An 11539-nucleotide genomic window follows, 5' to 3' on the forward strand; every position below is an offset into this window, starting at 1 on the left:
CCTCTTAACAGCCTGCTAGCTCTACTCTGTTCTGTTCTCTTAACAGCCTGCTAGCTCTACTCTGTTCTGTTCTCTTAACAGCCTGCTAGCTCTACTCTGTTCTGTCCTCTTAACAGCCTCCTAGCTCTACTCTGCCCTACTCTGTTCTGTTCTCTTAACAGCCTGCTAGCTCTACTCTGTTCTGTTCTCTAAACAGCCTGCTAGCCCTGCGCTGTCTCATGCCAGTCAGACAACCTCACTCCAGATATCACTGTGAACCAACGTCTCCCTGACACTGTCTGCTCTAACGAGTGTGTGTATGTGTGTGTCCATCCACAGAGACATCAGAAGTTTCGCCGAGCAGTTCTCGCTGTGCAGTTTGTCTGTAACATGATATAAATGTACAAAGCAAGTATCGCTACAGTACCACCCGGCATACACTCTTTTTTACTCCTTGATATTGCAGTGCATCAGATCCATTCACTGTGTGAAGTGCCTCTAGATTCAGGTGAACGTGGTGTAGTTTTTCAAGCTGCTGGCTGGTACACACAGCCATGGTCTCTGTAGGGTTGGACTGCTGAGGATTGATATCAGACAGCTCTCTCTCTAATCTGTGTTTGCTAACCAGGATTTCCTGACCAGATTAAAACATTCACAACTCACTGCCCACGTTCAGGCTGTTCCGCCCCTGGCTGTGCATCATTGCACTGTACCCCCTCCATCCATCCCTCTCTCCATCCATCCCTCTCTCAATCCATCCCTCCCTCTCCATTGATTTGGGCCCAGTCTGGTTGGAGCTGGCAGCTATCTCCAGTGTTGGACATGAGATATGATATACTCATCTGGCTTCTGTCCTGAATGAGTGTGTCAGTATGTGAGCAGGTGGATGTGTGAGAGAGAAGATAGGAGGAGTGGGAGGGAGGGAGGGAGAACTGCTGCTGTCTGTTTGGAAATTATTGAAGCGGGAAGGCAGATGTGTTTTTTAAACAATGTGAGTCTGTTGTTCCAGATGTCTCTAATGTAGCTGTAAGACATGCAGACACACACACACACACACGCCACACATACACACGCCACACACACTTCGTACACACATACACACCACACACACATACCACAAGCACACACAAAACATTCTTGTGGGGACCGACGGAATGACCCACTTGTCCAAATTGACCTTGTATTACTATCCTTGTGAGGACTTCTGGTAACCACAAGGATAGTAAAACCAAACACACACACACACACACATGAAATCCCATGCAATGTTTGTATATGTGTGCATTTACTGTTGCAAATGTGCATTATTACCACCCAGAGACTATGCTGCGTCCCAGGCAGAGAAGCTCTCCTTTGCTGAGCTCACCACCTGGGCTGTTGCTACCCGGAATGTGTCCTGGTACATAGCCAGCAAGGAGGTATGAGTGCTGGAGCACATCAACCCCACACAGCTTCACCCTCTCTGGGCAGCTGAACCACCGTAACCCTCCCCTGGACTGGTGGAAGATCTGGAGGGAAGATGGAGGCATGGTTTTTGAACCACTTCTCTGTTTGTCTGTTGGTCTGTCTCTCTCCCCTGCCTTCTTTCACATAGATAGTTGATTGTTGATTGATATGCTGCCGACAGAGATGGTCTCCTCGCTTCGCAGTCTTAGGAAACCATGCAGTAGTTTTTTTTTATGTATTCTTTTTTTACATGGTTACCCCAGGAAATCTTAAGAGCCCCATAGAAGCACTTCTCAACATGGTGGGTCATAGCTCTAGACTGGGCAGTGAAACAGACTGCTTGAAACATTGTTAAGGTCATCCAGAAGGTCATAAGAATACCATTAGGCTTTAGATGGACTGGGCTTAATCTGTGTCTGGGAAACCGGCCCTAAAACTTGGGAGAACCATTGTCTTCCATCTTATTGTCTGAGGGCAGCTATACTGGCTGTACTCTGATTGGCTTTGCTGAGATCATATACATTGATACTTATCTACTTCCTCCCAAGGCTACCCCTTCACTGGAACACACAACAGGTATCTTATTTACTTACTTACAGAACTATTTTCCTTAAGTCAATATAAAGCCCGGGAGGGAAATATAAAATAAACATAAAACCTCCAATGAAGCCTACTTAATGGCGATATTGAACAGAATCATGCTAACTAATAATGAAAATAATGTAGCCACAGGCTAGCAGGCAGAAACCGAGGAGGTCTGTGGAAAACACACTCACTGTTCTGGAGGCTGACTCAGTACTCTCTGGCGTGGATTTCACGAAAGCACTATGGGTTTCCTCATAGGACATTACCACCATATTAAATTTACCACTGCTTTTTATGTTATTTGGAAAATTCATTCAGTTTGGTGCGGTTTTATATGAATTAAATTACTGTTACAGAAAGAGTAATGAGAGAGCTATGGTAGTTAAAGCAGTTTAAGTTGGGTTTTGTGGAGTACAGATGTAGGATCTTAATTTGAGCCAGTATGCTACGGCAGGAAAATAATTATGCACCAACAGGAAATGTTAATTATTGTGTGGATTTTAATTAATGGACATTTTGTAAGGGTTGATACACATTTCAAAGTGGAAATTACAAACTTAAAAAAGCAGGATCATTCTATGCAGGTTCATTCTCAGCAACAAAAGAGTGATCAAATTAAAATCTTACATCTTTATTGACCTTTTCTGTCCCTTATTGAATTCTGTTTTTCTCATCTTCAGGAGGAACACAGTCAAAGGACACGAGATCTTCTGCTTTCGTCTTTGTTGTTAAATCAGTTAATTGATCTATTACGTGGTCAGTCTAGTTACTAGCTATCGATTCTAAAGTTATTTAACTTCTTAAGGTATAGGGGGCAGCATTTTCACTTTTGGATAAATAGCATGCCCAATTTCAACTTCCTGCTACTCATGCCAAGAATATAAGATATGCATATTATTCGTATATTTGGATGGAAAACACTCTGAGTTTTCTAAATCTGTTTGAATCATGTCTGTGAGTATAACAGAACTTATGTAGCAGCCAAAACCCAGAGGACTAACCGTTCAGATTGTTTTTTGAGGTCTCTGTCTGTTCATTGAGTTCTCATTGGCAAATGATATTTCTTAGGAGCTTGTTTTCAGTTCCAACCGCTTCCACTGGATGTCACTAGTCTTTGGAATTTGGTTGAGGTTATTCATTTGTGCAATGAAGGAGTCTGGCTATCTATGAACTGCGTAACACTGTTGAGAGTTGCTTAAGACTTGAAAAGTAGCTTGGTTTGTTGTCTTCCTGTATTGAACACAGATAGACCCGTCTTCAATTTGATAAATTATTAACGTTTACAAATACCTAAAGTTGTATTACAAAAATAGTTTGAAATATTTCGGCAAAGTTTATAGGCAACTTTTGAAATATTTTGTAGTGACGTTGCGCATTTTGGAAGCTTTTTTTTCTGGATCAAACGGGCCAAGTAAATTGACATTTTGGATATATATGGAATTAATTGAACAAAAGGACCAATTGTGATATTTATGGAACATATTGGAGTGCCAACAAAAGAAGCTCGTCAAAGGTAAGGCATGTTTTATATTTTATTTCTGCGTTTTTGCGTTTTGTGTAGCGCCTGCAGGGTTGAAATATGCTACCCTCTTTGTTTACTATCATCAGATAATAGCTTCTTATGCTTTCGCCGAAAAGCCTTAAAACCTTACAGTGAGCAAGGTTGGATTACCTCTGGTCTGCAATGGTGTGTGCCTGTCTGTGTGTGTACCTGTGTGTGTCTGTGCCTGTCTGTGTGCGTGCCTGTGTGTGTACGAGCCTGTGTGTGTGCCTGTCTGTGTGCATGCCTGTGTGTGTACGTGCCTGTTTGTGTGCTTGCCTGTGTGTGTGTGTGTGTGTGTGTGTGTGTGTGTGTGTGTGTGTGTGTGTGTGTGTGTGTGTGTGTGTGTGTGTGTGTGTGTGTGTGTGTGTGTGTGTGTGTGTGTGTGTGTGTGTGTGTGTGTGTGTGTGTGTGTGTGTGTGTGTGTGTGTGTGTGTGTGTGTGTGTGTGTGTGTATCTAGGACTAGGGATGGCCAGTAAACCAGCAGGACATCTGGAAATGTCAGTTTATAGTCTGAGGTCTGTCTAATTTGAATTATTCAACACCTCGTCTCAAACCATATTGCTGCAGTGACAGCACACTGTCATTTACATTTGCCACTATTAACTCTCACAGAGGATCTACTGTACTTAGCAATTTATTTCAGCAAAATAGAAAAACCAACAACAACAACAGTATTTCATGGGTGCCATTAGCTATCAGTGTAACTTCAGAAGGGGGGTGGGAGGGAGAGGCTCAATTATCTCAACAGGAAGGCAATTTCACAAGGCCATGCCATTACCTCTTTGGAGAGGGAAAACGAAGTGCTTGTGTTTACTGCTGGAGCTTAATTAAGGGAAATTGGAGATGCAGAGTGTTCTTTGGTACTACACCGGTGTTTGGGTTGAAAGAGACACTTATGTAATGAAAGTTTGAGGAACGTTTAAAGGCCATTCAGTTCTCCTGAACGGCTGGAATAGTTTGATTATATTTCATTGCTCCGCGCTTCACAGAGGGAGGTAGAGAAATGGAAGTGTATAGAGGATGATTGTCGTCCAACATGAGCTTTTGTTTGGACAAAACTTTTTCCTTTCGACTGTATTTTCTTTTCATTGCATGTTTTCTGGTAATTAGGTTTGCCAGCATGACTGCTTGCTGAATGAAATAAATGGATTGTGTTTGTTTTGAAGGCTTTCAGGTGGTTGGAATACAAGGAAAACCAAACCGAGTGGAAACCTGAGTAAGGTATGCCTACTGAGACATGATAATAATAATAATAATAATAGTAACATTCAAACTACAAAAAGATGAATTGTGTCAGGGTGTGATTTGGGTGGGTATTCTATGTTCCTTTTTCTATGTTTTTGTTTTTCTTTGTTTTGGCCGGGTATGGTTCTCAATCAGGGACAGCTGTCTATCGTTGTCTCTGATTGGGAACCATAGCTTTTTCCCACAGGGTATTTGTGGGTAGTTAATTTCTGTTTAGTGTTTTGCACCTTTCAGGACTGTTTCGGTTATTCCCTTTATTATTTTGTTATAGTGTCCAGTTTGAATAAAGAAAGCATGAACACTTACCACGCTGCGCTTTGGTCCGACGATTCCTCTTCTTCAGATGACGAATAATGTTACAAATTGGCAGATCTACACACCTACTGTACATTTAGGATTGAGATTAATTGTGATACAGCCCTACAAAATTCTCTCGATTGTGCATGTGTAAAAGTTTGTCAGAGTTTTGGGTGACAGGCCAAATTTCTTCAGCCTCCTGAAGTTGAAGAAGCGCTGTTGCGCCTTCTTCACCACACTGTCTGTGTGGGTGGACCATTTCAGTTTGTCTGTGATGTGTATGCCGAGGAACTTGAAACATTCCTTCTTCTCCACTGCTGTCCCTTTGATGTGGATAGGGGGGTACTTCCTCTGCTGTTTCCTGAAGTCCACGAACATCACTTTTGTTTTGTTGAGAGGTTGTTTTCCTGACACCACACTCCGAGTGCCCTCACCTCCTCCCTGTAGGATATCTCGTCGTTGTTGGTAATCAAGCCCACTGTTGTGTCATCTGCAACTTGATGATTGAGTTGGAGGCGTGCATGGTCACACAGTCGTGGGTTAACAGGGAGTACAGGAGAGGGCTGAGCACACACCCTTGTGGAGCCCCAGTGTTGAGTCAGTGAAGTGGAGATGCTGTTTCCTACCTTCACCACCTGGGGGCGGCTCGTCAGAAATTCCAGGACCCAATTGCACAGGGCGGGGTTGAGACCCTGGGCTTGCAGCTTGATGATGAGCTTGGAGGGACTATGGTGTTGAAATAGGTATTCCTCTTGTCCAGATGGGATAGGGCAGTGTGATGACGATAGCATCGTCTGTGGGCCTGTTGGGGCGGTATGCAAACTGAAGTAGGTCTATGGTGGCTGGTAAGTTGGAGGTGATATTATCCTTGACTAGGATGACAGAGTGAGTGCTACGTGGCAGTAGTCGTTTAGTTCAGTTATCTTTACCTTCTTGGGTACAGGAACAATTTTGGCAATCTTGAAGCATGTGGGGACAGCAGACTAGGATAGGGAGCGATTGAATATGTCCATAAACACACCAGCCAGCTGGTCTGCACATGCCTGTGGACGCAGCTAGGGATGCCGTATGGGCCAGCAGCCATGCGAGGGTTAACACGGTTAAATGTCTTACTCACATCGGCCACGGAGAAGGAATGGGGGGGGGGGGCGCAGTCCTTGTTAGGGGGCCGCAACGGTGGCACTGTATTATCCTCAAAGCGGGCAAAGAATGTGTTTAGTTTGTCTGGAAGTGTGACGTCGGTGTCTGTGACTTGGCTGGTTTTCTTTTTGTAGTTTGTGATTTCCTGTAGTCTCGTGTCTGAGCTATTGAATTGCGACTCCACTTTGTCCCTGTACCGGCATTTTGCTTGTTTGATTGCCTTACGGAGGGAATAACTACAGTGTTTATATTCAGCCATATTCCCAGACCTCTTTCCATGGTTAAATGCGGTGGTTTGCACTTTCAGTTTTGTGCCAATTCTGCTATCCATCCACGGTTTCTGGTTAGGGTAGGTTTTCATAGTCACAGTGGGTAAAACATCTCCAATGCACTTCTTTATAAACTCACTCACTGAGACAGCGAATAGGTTGATGTTCTTATCTGAGGCTGACCGGAATATATCCCAGTCCGCGTAATTAAAACAATCTTCAATCGTGGATTCCGATTGGTCAGACAGGCGTTGAATGGTTCTCTTCACTGTTACATCCTGTTTTAGTTTCTGCCTATAATGCGTTAGGAGAAAGATGGCGTTGTGGATTGCTGAAGGGAAGGCGGGGAGGGCTTTGCATGCATCATGGAAGTTAGAGTAGCAGTACACTGTATTAAATGTAGTCCCCTTCCCCTTTTCAGGGCTTGGCCTACCTGGTTTTGAGGACACCTGCTCCATGACGCTGGTGTCTCAGGAGACAACATCTACAGCAACACACTGATGACATCTACACCAACACACTGACCAAACATCTACATCAACACACTGACCAAACAGGTACCCCAACACACTGACCAAACATCTACATCAACACACTGACCAAACAGGTACCCCAACACACTGACCAAACATCTACATCAACACACTGACCAAACAGGTACCCCAACACAGTGACCAAACATCTACATCAACACACTGACCAAATAGGTACCCCAACACACTGACCAGACAGGTACCTCAACACACTACCCAAATGGGTACCCCAACACACTGTCCAAACATCTACATCAACACACTGACCAAACAGGTACCTCAACACACTCATCAAACAGGTACCGTAACCTCAACACGCTGATGACATCTATCACAACACACTAACCAAACATGTATCTCAACACACTCACCAAACAGGTATCTCAACACACTCACCAAACAGGTATCTCAACACACTCACCAAACAGGTATTTCAACACACTCACCAAACAGGTATCTCAACACACTCACCAAACAGGTATCTCAACACACTCACCAAACAGGTATCTCAACACACTCACCAAACAGGTATTTCAACACACTCACCAAACAGGTATCTCAACACACTCACCAAACAGGTATCTCAACACACTCACCAAACAGGTATTTCAACACACTCACCAAACAGGTATCTCAACACACTCACCAAACAGGTATCTCAACACACTCACCAAACAGGTATCTCAACACACTCACCAAACAGGTATCTCAACACACTCACCAAACAGGTATCTCAACACACTCACCAAACAGGTATCATCTGTGTCAGTCCCTGACAACCCAGAACATAGTATTTCCATTTGAGTTGACTCTACGGTGGAGGAGTGCTCGTTTGAACACTGCTACATTGTCAGGATTACCAGCTTCAAAGAGCCAATTAATTTCTCAAGGTCCTTCATTGATTAACTTTTTCTCCTCTGAACTGACAAGGTAGTTTGGAGAAAGAGATAACAGCCTTCTCATCCCAACATGCTCTTCCAAAGTTAGAGGATTCAAGGACAGGAAGCTTCAATTAAGCAAACAAACCTCTCACTACTGTAGGCCGTTAGTCAGTCGAACACTGCAATGTGTTTTAAAGGAGTGTTTGGATCCAATCAAATACATTACCAATGTAAAGTTAGCTTGATGTTCTATATTCTTATTTAACTTTTACCACTAAGACATTGGGGTGGGTTCTACTAATCTAATACAAAGCATAATAGCTAAATGATCCATGGTATAACCATCTTTAAAAAATATTATATGTATTAGTCATATGTTGGATGTTGGATACATGCATGCAGTATATCACTGGTATGCCTATGAATAGGTAGACTGTACAGTATATGCCCCTCCCTCCACAGATCCAGCCGCACCCCTCAGAGAGCACACTACAGAGCCAGCTTCAGGAGCATGTCAACTGGGAGCACACAGATACAACCCTCAGAGAGCACACTACAGAGCCAGCTTCAGGAGCATGTCAACTGGGGGCAACTGTCTCAGCCTCCAGTATTTATGCTGCAGTAGTTTATGTGTCGGGGGGCTAGGGTCAGTTTGTTATATCTGGAGTACTTCTCCTGTCCTATTCGGTGTCCTGTGTGAATCTAAGTGTGCGTTCTCTAATTCTCTCCTTCTCTCTTTCTTTCTCTCTCTCGGAGGACCTGAGCCCTAGGACCATGTCCCAGGACTACCTGACATGAGGACTCCTTGCTGTCCCCAGTCCACCTGGCCATGCTCCTGCTCCAGTTTCAACTGACCTGAGCCCTAGGACCGTGCCCCAGGACTACCTGACATGAAGGCTCCTTGCTGTCCCCAGTCCACCTGACTGTGCTGCTGCTCCAGTTTCAACTGTTCTGCCTTATTATTATTCGACCATGCTGGTCATTTATGAACATTTGAACATCTTGGTCATGTTCTGTTATAATCTCTACCTGGCACAGCCAGAAGAGGACTGGCCACCCCACATAGCCCGGTTCCTCTCTAGGTTTCTTCCTAGGTTTTGGCCTTTCTAGGGAGTTTTTCCTAGCCACCGTGCTTTTACACCTGCATTGTTTGCTGTTTGGGGTTTTAGGCTGGGTTTCTGTACAGCACTTTGAGATATCAGCTGATGTACGAAGGGCTATATAAATAAATTTGATTTGATTTGATTTGATTTGCATAGAGATACACCCCTCAGAGAGCACACTACAGAGCCAGCTTCAGGAGCATGACAACTGGGAGCACACAGATACACCCCTCAGAGAGCACACTACAGAGCCAGCTTCAGGAGCATGTCAACTGGGAGCACACAGATACACCCCTCAGAGAGCACACTACAGAGCCAGCTTCAGGAGCATGACAACTGGGAGCACACAGATACACCCCTCAGAGAGCACACTACAGAGCCAGCTTCAGGAGCATGTCAACTGGGAGCACACAGATACACCCCTCAGAGAGCACACTACAGAGCCAGCTTGAGGAGCATGTCAACTGGGAGCACACAGATACACCCCTCAGAGAGCAACCTACAGAGCCAGCTTGAGGAGCATGGCAACTGGGAGCATAGATATACACTGTCCTCAGAAGCATCCTCCACCGCTTATGAAGCGAGGAAGTAGAGAATGAGATTGAGATCTGAAATTCCACTCTGGCTTTATTTATATTGTGTGTTGGAGACAGTTTTTTTTGTAATTTTGTATTATGTGTTTATCATTAAATATGTATCGTGTTTTTGAGGAACTGAAGTAACGAAGACCATAGACAAGCAATGGCACAGATGTTGATTGTTTTGGTTCCTTATTTGATTAGTGAATGATATTTAGCTTGGAAAAGTGTGCCCTCTCCTTTCCGTGTAGCGTTTTCATTTCACTTTGTTCTCTGGTACAATTATAGAGATTAAATATATATACAGTAAATCTATGTCAAGGTGCCTTTTCTGCAGAATATGAAGCCAGCAGCAAGGTGTGGTTGATACTGTATATAATGGTGGGTTTTCTATTACAGAACAGGGGTATATGATCCAGTGTTGCAGAGATATTCTCATCTGTATTCAGCTCTGCTGCTGAGGTCGAAGAGCATACTTGGAGGGCATGTGTGTAAGAGCACACACACACACACACACACACACACACACACACACACACACACACACACACACACACACACACACACACACACACACACACACACACACACACACACACACACACACACACACACACACACACACACACACACACACACACACACACACACACACACACACACACATGCATGCACACACACACCCTCCACATTATCATATATTGTCAGTATGCTAAGATTCTCCAGTCAGCCATGTATGTTAACCACTAGTGTCGACGCCCAGATCCCCCTACTCCCCATTCTCCATTTTCACGCACAACACAATTATCATAATAGGGGCTTTAATGGTATTCGTGCTGGTTCAGAACGCTCTGCCTGCCTGTGTAGCTACAACACCTTGATTGATACTGTGGTCCATCTGTCGCCATCTGCTCCCCCCTGGACTGCAGTAAACACAGTCATTACCAGGGCCCTGGCTGGTCAGGGGGAGAGACGCCCCATCTCAACCCCAGAAAAGAGCAACACAGATGGGGAACGCTCAGACAACACCCCCCCCCACCCCTTCCTCGCACCACCTCCTCTGGAAACCTGCCCAGAGCAGAGCACGTAGAGGGCGAACGGAGAAGAGAGAGTGAACACAGCATCAGCAGGACCACAGATGATAATCTGCTCTCCTGTGGAATCCAATGAGGATGTGTGAAGGGGGTTGAGGTGTGTTTGTTTCTGCAGCCTGAATGTATACACAGATAGTACGGGCAGGCAGTGAGGTGGAGGTTGGTGGTTAATGAGTGTAGATATATGTTAGGGTTGGTGATTAATGAGGAGGTTGGTGGTGAATGAGGGTATAGATGGAGGTTGATGGTTAACGAGGGTATACATGGAGGTTGGTGGTTCTTGAGAGTATATATGGAGGTTTGTGGTTAATGAGGATATTTATGGAGATTGCAAGTTTATTTATTTAAGTAACCTTTATTTAAGAACAAATTCTTATTTTCAATGACAGCCTAGGAACAGTGGCGTAACTGCCTTGTTCAGGGGCAGAACGACAGATTTTTACCTTGTCAGCTCAGGGATTCGATCTAGCAACCTTTCGGTTACCGGCCCAATGCTCTAACTACAAGGCTATCTGCCGCCCCAAAATGAATTAATGAATTAATGAGTGTATACATGGAGGTTGAATTAATGAGACTATACATGGAGGTTGAATTAATGAGAGTATACATGGAGGTTGAATTAATGAGACTATACATGGAGGTTGAATTAATGAGTGTATACATGGAGGTTGAATTAATGAGAGTATACATGGAGGTTGAATTAATGAGAGTATACATGGAGGTTGAATTAATGAGAGTATACATGGAGGTTGAATTAATGAGTGTATACATGGAGGTTGAATTAATGAGACTATACATGGAGGTTGAATTAATGAGAGTATACATGGAGGTTGAATTAATGAGAG

General features: G+C 44.1%; 1 long non-coding RNA gene across 1 annotated transcript; it reads left to right on the top strand.

The window, feature by feature from the left end:
• Positions 1-4442: 4442 nt before the first annotated feature.
• Positions 4443-9842, top strand: LOC127908747 (uncharacterized). Its single transcript, XR_008068287.1, has 3 exons — positions 4443-4775; positions 6927-7062; positions 8382-9842. It is a non-coding gene; the product is annotated as an uncharacterized LOC127908747 (long non-coding RNA).
• Positions 9843-11539: the final 1697 nt, after the last annotated feature.

This window comes from Oncorhynchus keta, chromosome 18 (assembly GCF_023373465.1).
Source record: "Oncorhynchus keta strain PuntledgeMale-10-30-2019 chromosome 18, Oket_V2, whole genome shotgun sequence".
Taxonomy (NCBI): domain Eukaryota; kingdom Metazoa; phylum Chordata; class Actinopteri; order Salmoniformes; family Salmonidae; genus Oncorhynchus; species Oncorhynchus keta.